This window comes from Dama dama, chromosome 15, assembly GCF_033118175.1.
Source record: "Dama dama isolate Ldn47 chromosome 15, ASM3311817v1, whole genome shotgun sequence".
NCBI classification, from domain to species: Eukaryota; Metazoa; Chordata; class Mammalia; order Artiodactyla; family Cervidae; genus Dama; species Dama dama.
Genome location: NC_083695.1, coordinates 95,945,829 through 95,960,024, shown reverse-complemented (window position 1 = coordinate 95,960,024; position 14,196 = coordinate 95,945,829). Strand labels below are relative to the sequence as shown.

Sequence of the window (14,196 nt, the reverse complement as noted above, 5' to 3'; positions counted from 1 at the left end):
CAGGTCCCCCATGGAAGGGACCTGGGTGAGTGGAGGGGGAGGTCAGGAAAAAAGATGAAACTGCTACTTTCACATTTAAAAATAGGTACAACCAAACCCAAACACCTTAAAATACATGAGAATTAATGAACAGCTGGACCTAACACTCCAACAACACCTTACAGGTTCAAAAGCACTGCACTGTTTTATCTCAACAAAAATCTTATTATGTGATTTCCAGATAAGCAAGCTGAGGTTTAGAAAGGGCCTTCAAACTTGATAAATAGCAGACACAAATTGAACCCAGAACTTCCCATCAAAACAACAGATTTTAAAAGTCAAGGGATATGATCTGGCCCTACCATGAACCCTGTAAACCTGCACCTGATTGTATCACCAGAGTCAGTCCTGCTCCCTCACAGCACAGCCTGACTGCGGACACAGAGATGGACCAGTGCTCAGCAGGCGCAGTGGAGGCATCAATCTTAAGGAAACCACCGATCTCTGATTTCCTGAAGGCAGAATCTCCTAAATAAAACTGCAAGAATGCTACTAGATTGTTTTCTTGTTTGATGGCCTTCCCCACAAGATGCTTTCCTGAAGGCCCTTTTTAGGGACACGGGTATAAATATTAAGTAAATGGGAATTCTAAAACAGAAGGTAGACACCAGACTGAAAACAATTCAAATAATCAGATAAGGTGTCCCACTGTGATTTAAAAAAAAAAAAAAGATCAATGATAAATACTGCATCTCTGTTTTCTTTTCACAGGAAACAAATCAATACTCCAGAAATAATGACCTTGACTGAAAACTTCTGCATTCACAAATATGGTATTTCACTGATTCTAGAGAGCCCATTTCCTCTCATTTAAACGTCTTGTGAAATCCCATGTATCTAACAGTCAATGAAACATACTGAACATTCCTTCTATTCATGCCCAAGTGCTCTTAATTTTTGTTATCCTGCCCCAATTTAAATATTTCTTTCTTTCATAATATCTATGCAAACCCATTTATGAAGGGTGGCCATACCAGATTACCCAGATACCCATATGATTTATACAACTTCCCAGACTCAAGATTGAGGTTAGCAGATGAACCTTTAATTTTGTTAAGCACTATTTCTTTACAAAAAGATTAATGCCTAATTCAAATGAACAGATTAGATTATGGATTAAGAAATGGATTATACAAAAAACTATTTAAATCTGGGTAGCAGTTCATAGAGTTTTGCCAAGAGAATGCACTGGTGATAGGAAACACCCTCTTCCAACAACACAGGAGAAGACTCTACACATGGACATCACTAGAAGGTCAACACTGAAATCTGATTGATTATATTCTTTGCAGCCAAAGATGGAAAAGCTCTATACAGTCAGCAAAAACAAGACCGGGAGCTGACTGTGGCTCAGATCATGAACTCCTTACTGCCAAATTCAGACTTAAATCGAAGAAAGTGGGGAAAACCACTAGACCATTCGGGTATGACCTAAATCAAATCCCTTACAGTGGAGGTGAGAAATAGATTTAAGGGACTAGATCTGACAGACAGAGTGCCTGATGAACTATGGACTGACGTTCATATGGACGGAGGTTCATGACATTGTACAGGAGACAGGGATCAAGACCATCCCCAAGAAAAAGAAATGCAAAAAAGCAAAATGGCTCTCTGAGGAGGCCTTACAAATAGCTGTGAAACGAAGAGAAGCGAAAAGCAAAGGAGAAAAGGATATACCCATTTGAATGCAGAGTTCCAAAGAATAGCAAGGCGAGATAAGAAAGTCTTCCTCAGCAATCAATGCAAAGAGATAGAGGAAAACAATAGAATAGGAAAGACTAGAGATCTCTTCAAGAAAATTAGAGATACCAAGGGAACATTTCATGCAAAGATGGGCTCAATAAAGGACAGAAATGGTATGGACCTAACAGAAGCAGAAGATATTAAGAAGAGGTGACAAGAATACACAGAACTGTACAAACAAGATCTTCATGACCCAGACAATCATGGTGTGATCACTCACCTAGAGCCAGACATCCTGGAATGTGAAATCAAGTGGGCCTTAGGAAGCATCACTACAAACAAAGCTAGTGGAGTTGATGGAACTCCAGTTGAGCTATTCCAAATCCTAAAATATGATGATGTCAAAGTGCTGCACTCAACATGTCAGCAAATTTGGAAAACTCAGCAGTGGCCACAGGACTGGAAAATATCAGTTTTCATTCCAACCCCTAAGAAAGGCAATGCCAAAGAATGCTCAGACTACCGCACAATTGCACTCATCTCACATGCTAGTAAAGTAATGCTCAAAATTCTCCAAGCCAGGCTTCAGCAGTACGTGAACCGTGAACTTCCACATGTTCAAACTGGATTTAGAAAAGGCAGAGGAACCAAAGAACAAATTGCCAACATCTGCTGGATCATCAAAAGAGCAAGAGAGTTCCAGAAAAGCATCTATTTCTGCTTTACTGACTATGCCAAAGCCTTTCACTGTGTGGATCACAATAAACTGTGGAAAATTCTGAAAGAGATGGGAATACCAGACCACCTGACCTGCCTCTTGAGAAATCTTTATTCAGGTCAGGAAGCAACAGTTAGAACTGGACATGGAACAGCAGACTGGTTCCAAATAGGGAAAGGAGTACGTCAAGGCTGTATATTGTCACCCTGCTTATTTAACTTATATGCAGAGTACATCATGAGAAACGTGGGGCTGGAGAAAGCACAAGCTGGAATCAAGATTGCCAGGAGAAATATCAATAACCTTATATGCAGATGAAACCACCCTTACGGCAGAAAGTGAAGAACTAAAGAGCCTCTTGATGAAAGTGAAAGAGGAGTGAAAAACCTGGCTTAAAGCTCAACATTCAGAAAACTAAGATTATGGCATCTGGTCCCATCACTTCATGGGAAATAGATGGGGAAACAGTGGAAACAATGAGAGACTTTATTTTTTGGGGCTCCAAAATCACTGCAGATGGTGATTGCAGCCATGAAATTAAAAGACCCTTGCTCCTTGGAAGAAAAGCTATGACCAACCTGGACAGCATATTACAAAGCAGAGACATTATTTTGCCAACAAACGTCTGTCTAATCAAGGTTATGGCTTTTCCATTAGTCATGTATGAACGTGAAATTTGGACTATAAATTGTGCCAAAGAATTGATGCTTTTGAACTGTGATGTTGGACAAGACTCTTGAGATTCCCTTGGACTGCAAGGAGATCCAACCAGTCCATCCTAGAGGAGATCAGTCCTGAATATTCACTGGAAGGACTGATGTTGAAGCTGAAACTCCAATACTTTGGCCACCTGATGTGAAGAGCTCACTCATTTGAAAAGACCCTGATGCTGGGAAAGATTGAAGATGGGAGGAGAAGGGGACGACAGAGGATGAGATGTCTGGATGGCATCACCGACTCAGTGGACATAGGTTTGGGTGGACTCCGAGAGGTGGTGATGGACAGGGAGGCCGGGTGTGCTGCGGTTCATGGGGTCACAAAGAGTTGGACAGGACTGAGTGAGTAAACTGAACGGAAACAGTTCATGACAAGCCCCTCCTCTAACTCTTTCCCACTGTTCCTCGAGAAAATCAGGAAAAGCAGTGAACGTACCAAGTGCAGACCCAGAGCTCCCCTGCAGGAGGGCAGCCATGGTCCTGAGAGGGCGGGCGGGAGAGGCTGTCTTGGCACCTGTCTGAGGTGTCTGTGTAACGTGTTCTCCCAGACTTTGAGAATGGCCACTCTGAAACCCTTGTTACTCAGCTCACAGCATTTTGATAGGCACCTCCTTCAAAGACCTCTCATTTCCATTTTCTTTCAGAGGCCACTTTCTACAATTCTTGGTGGGGAGATCTCTCCTGGGCTTTTGAAGGACAGGGCAATCCCAAAGTGGGGCAGCCACATCCCACAGCGAGGGCTTCATCAGTGCTGGCCACAAATGGCCGCTGACACAGGCCAGCAGGCGTGGGCTCTGGAGCCAGCCAGCCAGCTGCAAACCCTGGCCTGGCCACCCTGCCGACCAAATGACCTGCCCCGGTGCCCTGGCTTCCCTGTCTAAAGCTGGGAAGAACAAGAGCCCCTCCTTCCCAGGGCTGTGTGAAGACTGAATGAACAGACACAAGGCACCTGAAGCAAGCTCTGGAACATAAGAGACTCAACAACTGTTAGCCATCTTTACCTCCGGGTTGGGTCTTCTACAATAGGGGTCCCACCGTCCAGGTCATGGACTGGTATTTCCTGTCAGACCAGTGATGGCATCAAGTTAGAAATGAAGTGCACAATAAATGTAACAAGCTTGGATCACCCTGACCCCACCCCCACCCCTGGTCTGCAGAAACACTGCTTTCCACAAAACCGGCCTTTGCTGCCAAAAAAGCTTGGGGACTCGGCTCTATAAGATGGTGGGGTGGGGGAGGGGGCACCTAGCCCTCCAGCTTTAAGTAGAGCGCACTCTACTGCAGGTGGACAAGGGAAGAACTGTAACACGGGGGACACCTGCAAAAGACGTCAGTGGTGAGAGCGGCCCAAGGGAAGCGACAGTGCTGGGAGGAGGTGAGTGAGCACCACATGTGAAGAACCTGTCCCCTTTCTGAACAACTTCCCAAGGGCAGTCGCTGTCTAGGGCGTAAGGGCTGGACCAGGAGCTGACAGCTCTCCTCACTTCCTTCTGGAAGTCTCCCCCGGCTTTGTTACTTTGACGCCTGCTCACTTACTCCACCTTCAGGGGTGATGGCCTACCACGAGGGCCAGCTTGTCGTAGGGGAAGGAGAGAGGGCAGGCCACCAGCGACTGTCACTCATATATCCTGTCACCAGCAGCAGATACTGACTAGCTCCTCTTGAGTCCACCTCTATCCCTGCCTAAGGGGAGCACGATGGCTGACCTGACCCACAAACAATACCCTGTTATTAAAAAAAAAAAAGCCACCATCAAATTTTACACATTATAATTCCTTCTTCAGGAGTCCCCCAAAATTAACAGTTTTAAAAGCAGAAAGGAAATCAAAAGCCTCTCTCCATTGTACTGACCCTTCAGCCTTCAGAAGTCAGGGGAGCCCACATCGCCCCGCGCCTTCATGCTCACTCAGCACTGCCCGCACTCAGCGCAGGAAAGGTCCACCTCAGTCTCCCCTTCTCATCCCCCATGGCAGCAGAAAGCAGAATGACCTCCGTACTCTAAGGTTACCAGAGGACTCTTCAAAGTAGAGCCTGGAGTAGAACAAAACACTCACCAGCCACAAATCTGAATAAATAAATTCACTGCACCTCTAGTCCAAAAGTCCAAGGATCAGTGCACAATAACCTCCCTTAAACTACGAATCTTCCATTAATCATCTCTCATCAACATTTCTTCACCAAGGTAGAGTCTCGCTTCATTGACTCACTACAGCCTTTGACTGTGTGGATCATAACAAACTGTGGAAAACTCTTAAAGAGATGGAAATATCAGACCATCTTTCCTGTCTCCTGAGAAACCTGTATGAGGGTCGAGACACAACAGTTAGAACCCTGTGTGGAACTGACTGGAGAAAGGAGAAACAAGGCTGTTTACTGTCACCCTGTTCAACTTATACGCAGAGCACATCATGCAAAATGCCAGACTGGATCAGTTACAAGCTGGAGTCAAGACTGCCAGGAGAAATATCAACAACCTCAGATATTTGGACAATACCACTCTAATGGCAGAAAGTGAAGAGGAACTAAACAGCCTCTTGATGAGTGTGAAGGAAGACAGTGAAAAAGCCAATTTAAAACTCAATATTAAAAAAAAAACTAAGATGATGGCATCTGGTCCCATCACTTCATGGCAAATAGAAGGGGGAAAGGTGAAAGCAGTGACAGATTTCCTCTTGGGCTCTAAAATCACCACAGATGGTGACTGCAGCCATGAAAATTAGAAAAGGACTGCTTCTTGGCAGGAAAGCTATGACAAACCTAGATGGTGTGTTAAAAAGCAAAGCTACCACTTTGCCAACAAAGATCCGTATAGTCAACATGTCTTTCCATTTGTCATGTATGGATATGACAGCTGGACAATAAAGAAGGCAAAGCACCAAAGAACTGATGCTTTTGAACTCTAGTGCTGGAGAAGTCTCTTGAGAATCCCTTGGACAGCAGGGAGATCAAACCAGTCAATCTTAAAGGAAATCAACCCTGAATACTCTTTGGAAGGGCTGAAGCAGAAGCTCCAACACTTTGGCCACCTGATGCAAACAGCTGACTCACTAGAAAAAACCCTGATGCTGGGAAAGATTGAAGGCAGAAGGAGAAGAGGGCGACAGAGGATGAGATGGTTGGATGGCATCACTGATTCATTGGACATGAACTTGGGCAGACTCTGGGAGATGGTGAGGGACAGAGAAGCTGAGCGTGCTCTGAATAACAATCAACATTTCTTCACCAAGATTGAGTCTGGGCACAACCAGCTTCAGGACCGACTTGGCTTCTTAATTCTGGTTGCTTAACAATCACTACATTACTTTTTCTTCCTTTCTCATGGACTTTCAAGATAATGATACAATTTAAACAGTGTCACACCTATTTGATAAAATGATGAATGTTTTCAACGTTAACCCTGAAGGGTCACTAAAACCAAAGTAGTATGTGAAGTAAAACAGAAAGCTTTGAATACATACAACAACCAAAAAAAAAAAAAAAAAAAAAAAGTGAGTAATTGCCACAAAGTGATCTAAGAAAATAGATAACTCAAAATATCAAACTTTTAGATATATTCAAAATTTTAGTTAAAGTAGGGATTTAAAATTGGGAAAAAAGTCTGAGTTTAGTTAAGAAAACAAAATATTTTTGTGAAGATTTTTAAAAGTAAAAATACCATTTTCAAAGTATAACAGCAACACTTAAAATAGACTGTTTTTGTTAGACTTAAATTTTAATTCACTCAGGTTATCAACTAAACCTTCTTATAAAAAGGGAAGAAACCGGAAGTTAAGACAGACAGTAAGCCCTCCCACCTCTCTAGCCATAAACAAACGGGTTTTGCTTTACTCCCAAAAGCAATTTTCAGTAAGCTGAAATTACCCATTTGAGACTGCAAATGAAAAATGCGTTAAATGAATACAAAGAAACAATTCGATCTCAAATCATATACATCTGCACAAACGTCCCAAGCACAGTTTTACCTGCTTAGTAATCTAGGCACTGTTTCGCTCCCAGGCCAAGGATGTCCAGATGTCACTCTACCCCGGAGAGGTGCAGAGTGAAGAAGGACTCAGCCAAAGGTCATGGGAGGGGGCGGAGGTGGAGGAAAGGGACCGGAGACCTGAACAGAGGCTGTTAGTTCCTTGGGGCAAAGAAGGTATACTTCACGGAAGGACACACACTTTTAAAAGAGAAACCTAAAGGCTGGACTATAAGGAAAGCTGAGCGCCGAAGAATTGATGCTTTTGAACTATGGTGTTGCAGAAGACTCCCTTGGACTGCAAGGAGATCCAACCAGTCCATACTAAAGGAGATCAGTCCTGAATATTCATTGGAAGGACTGATGATGAAGCTGAAGCTCCAGTACTCTGGCCACCTGATGCGAAGAAATGACTCATTTGAAAAGACCCTGGGAAAGATTGAAGGCGAGAGGAGAAGGGGACGACAGAGGATGAGGTGGTTGGATGGCACCACCGACTGGATGGACAAGAGTTTGAGCAAGCTCCGGGAGTTGGTGATGGACAGGGAGGCCTGGCTTGCTGCAGCTCATGAGGCCGTAGAGTCGGACACGACTGAGTGACTGGACTGAACTGAAGGTTCCCTAGGTTGAGTAACGTGGTCGCACACAACACGGTCACTACACGACTCCAAATAAACCGCGCCCCGGCGCACCAAGGGAGAGTGAGACGACACACAAGGCGGCGGGAAGCGCCCTGCGCCCTAAAGCTCTGCGCCGAGACTAAGGGAAAGACCACCCGGCTTCAAGTAATCCATAAGGTCCAGCAGCGCGACCTGGAGTGGGAACTTCACACCGCATCACTGGAGGAGCGGGAGGGACGGACAGGAAACCCGGAGCGAGCGGCCCAGCGCAGGGGGCAGCCACCTGCAGCGGAGTGACCCGGGGGCCCTCGGGCTCTGAGGCTGACCCTGGGCTCCTCAGGCAATCCCGGGGCCGCCTCCCCGCGGCGGGCCGGCCTCCGAGCGCCTGGGGACGTCAGGTGCGCGCCCTCACCTTCCGCCCGTCCTGTCCACGGCCCCCTGGACCTGCGAGAAGCACCGCAGCAAGTGGATGCCGCCAGCCGGGCAGCCGCCGGCTCCGGCTCCCGCGGAAGCGCCGGGCGCGTGAGCCACGGTCCCCGCCCGCGCCCCTCAGGCGCTCCCGTCCCCGCGCAGCGGGGCCCTCACCCGCCACAGCCGCAGCGTCGCCGCAGCCCAAGCACCTCAGCCCGGCCGCCGCCGCTGGATTTTTATCCCTTTCCAAAATGGCGCTCAGCGCGATGACGTCATTGTCCCCGCCTCCTCAGGCCCGGGCGGGGGCGGGGCCGCCGGGAGGCTCCCCTGAAGGGAGGACTCGGGGTCGCCGCGGGCGCTGGAGCTGGCGTGCAGCCTTGGGCCTCGAAGCCTGGCGCTGCCCTGAAGGTCCACCGCGGGGCTGCTGCTGGCCCTCCGCCCCTCTGGGCAGCTTTGCAGGCCGCGAGACGGCCCCGGGCCCGCCTGGCCCACTCGGGGCATCCCTCGCCTGAGGGCATCTTGCCGACCCGCTCTCACTCCTCGCGCACCGGGCTCCGGTGCCCGGGGGTCGGTGTCCACCTTTGACGGCAGCCTGGTCTGCCTCGGTTCCTTCGGCCTCCGCGCCCCCGTCAGTGGACGATCTTGGAGAAGTGGTGTTGCAGTGCAACGTGGCCCAGCCTTCCTTCCTTCGTGGGTGTGTTTGCTGTGGCCTGCGCAGAGATTATTCATTTGTGGGGTTTATGTGTCCGAAATCATGACTGTAAGTGATATTGTAAAGCTGGTGATGACCGTGTGGCACCGCTAGAAGATGCTCCTCCTACATCAGGAACATTTGTCCGCAAATAGTACTTCTTGATTAGCTCAGGCTGTGTGCCACACTGCTCACGTCCCAGAAGGCACGACGGTAAACAGAGCAAATGCCTGCCCTCAGGGAGCGCACGTCTTGGTTTGAGTGAGTGAAGGTCCCTCAGTCGTGTCCGACTCTTTGTGACCCCATGGACTATAAAGTCCATGGAATTCTCCAGGCCAGAATACTGGAGTGGGTAGCCTTTCCCCTCTCCAGGGCATCTTCCCAACCCCCGGATCAACCCCGACCTGCACTGCAGGCAGATTCTCTACCAGCTGAGCCATCAGGGAAGCCCAAGAATCCTGGAGTAGCCTATCCCTTCTCCAGCAGATCTTCCCGACCCAGGAATCGAACTGGGGGTCTGCTGCATTGCAGGCGGATTCTTTACCAGCTGAGACACAAGGGAAGTCCAAGAATAGTGGAGTGGGTAGCCTATCCCTTCTCCAGCAGATCTCCCTGACCCAGGAATCGAACTGGGGTCTCCTGCATTGCAGGCGGATGCATCTTGGTTTAGGAATACAGAAAATAACAGGAATATAGCAAAATATGTAGTAGGTCAGCTGGAGTTGGGCAGAAAAACAGAGGGGGTAAGATCACGAGGGCGTGCCTGTTCGGAGGGTGGCGGTTTTAAACGGGGCGCCTGGAGAAGACCTCAGGAGGATGAGGGAGCAAGCCTCGCCGTCCTGGGAGGAGCCTGTGCCGGAGGTGGGGTGGAGTCCAGGCAAGACAGGAAGCTGTGGGGCCACGAGCAGAGAAGGGTCGTGGATGACTTGGCATGTAACAGGGCCACTGTGACTGCGCCGCTGAGACTACACTGCAGGGAGCCACGGTCGGCCAGGCAGGGGTGAGGGTTGAGCCGTCGTGGATGTGGCGATTATAGGGCGTGGACTTGAGAACTGGTCAGCTATCAAAGATCGGCATTTTGAAGGCGAAGCACTCGGGGCTGCGGTGGAGTAGGTGCAGTGTGAGGGAGCCGGGGCTCAGGGACACTGCACTCCTCGGCCTGAGTGCCCGGTACGAGGGCGTTTCCTGGCCCCGAGATGGCAGCGGCCGGGCTGTGCAGATGAGCAGGCTGATTGAGAGGCTGGTCGTGAGCTCGTGGAGTGGTCGCAAAGGGTGCGGGTACGGGTCTGGGGCCTTGGGGAAGGAGGCCCTGGAGGCGTAGACTCCGGAGGCCCTGGCAGGTAGAGGCATTTCAAGCCAGAAGAGCCTGGTGAGCCCCTCACCCTAGTAGGGAGGGCAGATGGAGGAGAGGACTGAGATCAGAGCCGGGAGGAGGCTGAGGAGGAGCCGTGTGAGAGGACCAGGAGCCCAGACGGGGCGGGGAGGGGCCCGCTCGCAAACCCCGCGGGAGGAGCTCCGAGGGACGGCCGTGTGGTTGAGGCCGTGTGAGTGCTGTCACTGACCTGAGAGCCGGCTCTCTAGGGGACCAGTGCAGCTGCTATGAGAGGGTTGAAGGGAAGTCAGAGAAGAGAGAAGGCCGTGAGGAGCAGCAGTCCTTTGTGAGCGGAGAGGAGAAGCGGCCGTAGCCTCCTCTTCAACTGACAGATTTAGCCGACCTTTGCCTGGGCAGTTGGAAACCCAAGTTCACTCTCAGACTCTCCTATATGCAATTGCTTTAATGCTATTGAAGTCTTTTGAAGTGACCACAAGAGGATTAGTTTTAGTTAGACTGTATTCTTTGGTTAATTAGCTGCCACTAAATTAAAATCCTAAAACAACAAACACAACACAAAACGAACCTTTTCCTGAAAGGGGTGAGCGGCCTCCTTTGTGTCCCACTGTGCTTCAGCTGATATTAAGAGATTTTAAACCATTCTGCTGTATAATGCCAGTGAACTTTAAATATCCAGCCAGTTACTCTGGTGGAGTCTAACTGGTGTTTACAAGTCCCTGGGCATCACAAAGCAATTTTCTTGTTTTATTATTTGTAGATTTCATGGCTAAGTTGTGAAATGCCTGGTGTGTATTAGAACCTAGCTTACTGTATTCATACCAGAGAATACTAATAACAGGGAACCTACTACTCAGACAAACAGGGACGACTCAGAGACTTTACACAGAAGGAAAGGACCCAGACACAGAACAGCAGATGAGTGTGATTCCGTCTGCAGGATGATCCGGGTCTTCTTTATCTGCTTCACTAGGGCATAGGACCAGGATTAAGTCACACGGGAATCTAGGTGTTGCTGTGAAGGAATTTTGTAGGCGTGGTTAACACCTGGGATCAGCTGACTTTAAGGGAAGAAGGTGACCCCTGGTGATGTAGGTGGACCTCACCCCATCAGTTGAAAACTTTATGAACAAATACTGAGGTTTCTCAGGGAAGAAATTCTGCCTCAAGACTGCAACCTCCCCTGTTGTGCGAGTTTCCAGACTGCCATACGGATTTCAGACGTGCAAGCTCCTGTGATCAAATGAGCTGTTTCCTTAAGATAAGTCTCTTAATGTGTCTCACATATCCAGCTGGCTCTGTTCCTCCTGGAGAACCTGAAGTTCTAAACCAGGCGAAACCTCCAGGGGACTCTGCTCAGTGCTGTGTGGCAGCGGGGACAGGAGGGGAGTTTGGGAGAGAACTGATACCTGGTTATCTATGGCTGAGTTCCTTCGCTTTTCACCTGAACCTATCACGACATTGTTTGTTAATTGACTACAATTGTTGTTGTTTAGTCACTTAGTCGTGTCCGACTCTTGTGACCTTGTGGTCTGTAGCCCACCAGGCTCCTCTGTCCATGGAATTTTCCAGGCAAGAATACCGGAGTGGGTTGCCATTTCTTCCTGCAGTTAATTGGCTATCAGTTCAGTTCAGTCGCTCAGTCGTGTCCAACTCTTTGTGACCCCATGAACCCCAGCACGCCAGGCCTCCCTGTCCTTCACCAACTCCTGGAGTCCACCCAAACCCATGTTCGTTGAGTTGGTGATGCCATCCAACCATCTCATCCTCTGTTGTCTCCTTCTCCTCCTTCAATCTTTCTCAACATCAGAGTCTTTTCAAATGAGTCAACTCTTCGCATGAGATGGCCAAAATATTGGAGTTTCAGCTTCAACATCAGTCCTTCCAATGAACACCCAGGACTGATCTCCTTTAGGATGGACTGGTTGGATCTCCTTGCAGTCCAAGGGACTCTCAAGAGTCTTCTCCAACACCATAGTTCAAAAGCATCAATTCTTCAGCACTCAGCTTTCTTTATAGTCCAACTCTCACATCCATACATGACCGCTGGAAAAACCATAGCCTTGACTACATGAACCTTTGTTGGCAAAGTAATGTCTCTGCTTTTTAATATGCTGTCTAGGTTGGTCATAACTTTCCTTCCAAGAAGTAAGCATCTTTTAATTTCATGGCTGCAATCACCATCTGCAGTGATTTTGGAGCCCCCAAAAATAAAGTCATCCACTGTTTCCACTGTTTCCCTGCTGGGGTCCAGCCTCAGCAGGATCCAGGGGTACCCTCAGGATGAACGGCATCGGTGAGAAAAGGAGAGAGAGAGAGACCAGACTGGAGGGGTGTAGTAGAGTCTGGCAAATCTTTATTTTTTTACCGTAGCTTTTATATTCTAAGTTAGAACATTTTTCAGGGGAAGATAGTTTAATATTACATCAGCTTATCCTTCATGAAACCAGGGTGTTTTCTGCAGCTTCTTTGTGAGAGTCTTATACATTATCTTCTGGCCTTAGGGCCTATTGACATTTTGTGACCTAGGTGAAAGCAAAGCTGTTTTCCATAATCTATTCTTTAATGAACACAAAGGTCAGTCCTTTTGCAGACGTTATCAGTTAAATTTATCTAAAGGGTTTACCACACAAAGACTCTGCAGCTCCGGTGAGGCAGCCCCTGTTAAGCATTCCTGGTTAAGATGAACAATTCTAAACTGTTATTTTTCGAAATCTTTAACTCTAACCACTTTTAGAATAATATTTTATGTTCTCTAATGGGGCTTCCTCACCCCCGAAGGGCTCTGTGCCTATTAGGGCCTTTGTGTGATCAGGTTCTTTATGCTGTTCATGATTAAGGTGTTGTGAGCTGTCATGTGCATTAGTACGCATTTGCCAAGCAGGCTAGAATGCCAGCAAAGGGGTCTAAATTGAAACACTCCTTTCATCCTGGATAATCTTATAGGAATTAGATTATCCTTTGGGGACATATTGATTAAAGTTCTAAGTTGATTCTGTTTGGAGAGAGATCGGGGAAGGCCTTCTACCCATGTCACAGAAATTAGGGAGTAGTCTAATATAGCAAGCATCAGAAAGACAGATATCATCTTTAAGGTGGGCACTGGGGCAGCTTTTCGAAATCCCTGAAGTCCTGATCTACCTTGCTTGTCAGGTCTTCTCCTCACGACCTTGTCATGGGTGGGATCTCATGTGCTGACTCCCAACATTTCCCCATCTATTTCCCATGAAGTGATGGGACCAGAAGTGGAAGATATTAAGAAGAGGTGGCAAGAATACACAGAAGAACTGTACAAAAAAGATCTTCATGACCCAGATAATCACGATCGTGTGATCACTCATCTAGAGCCAGACATCCTGGAATGTGAAGTCAACGGGGCTTAGAAAGCATCACTACGAACAAAGCTAGTGGATGTGATGGAATTCCAGTTGAGCTCTTTCAAATCCTGAAAGATGATCCTGTGAAAGTGCTGCACTAAATATGCCAGCAAATTTGGAAAACTCAGCAGTGGCCACATGATGCAAAAGGTCAGTTTTCATTCCAATCCCAAAGAAGGGCAATGCCAAAGAATGCTCAAACTACTGCACAGTTGCACTCATCTCACACACTAGTAAGGTAATGCTCAAAATTCTCCAAGCCAGACTTCAGCAATATGTGAACTGTGAACTTCCAGATGTTCAAGCTGGTTTTAGAAAAGGCAGAGGAACCAAAGAACAAATTGCCAACATGGGCTGGATCATTGAAAAAGCAAGAGAGTTCCAGAAAAACATCTATTTCTGCTTTATTGACTATGCCAAAGCCTTTGACTGTGAGGATCACAATAAACTGTGGAAAATTCTGAAAGAGATGGGAATACCAGACCACCTGACCTGCCTCTTGAGAAACCTGTATGCAGGTCAGGAAGCAACAGTTAGAACTGGATGGAACAACAGACTGGTTCCAAATAGGAAAAGGAGTCATCAAGGCTATATATTGTCACCCTGCTTATTTAACTTATATGCAGAGTACATTATCGGAAACGCTGGGC

At 47.7% G+C, this 14,196-nt stretch overlaps 1 long non-coding RNA gene across 1 annotated transcript in view; it reads right to left on the bottom strand.

The window, feature by feature from the left end:
• The window catches only part of LOC133070538 (uncharacterized), a 42,981-nt gene extending 34,596 nt beyond the window's left edge, over positions 1–8,385 (bottom strand). Inside the window, exon 1 of the long non-coding RNA XR_009696176.1 lies at positions 8,323–8,385. This is a non-coding gene — a long non-coding RNA (uncharacterized LOC133070538). The remainder of the gene's footprint in view (positions 1–8,322) is intronic.
• Positions 8,386–14,196: the final 5,811 nt, after the last annotated feature.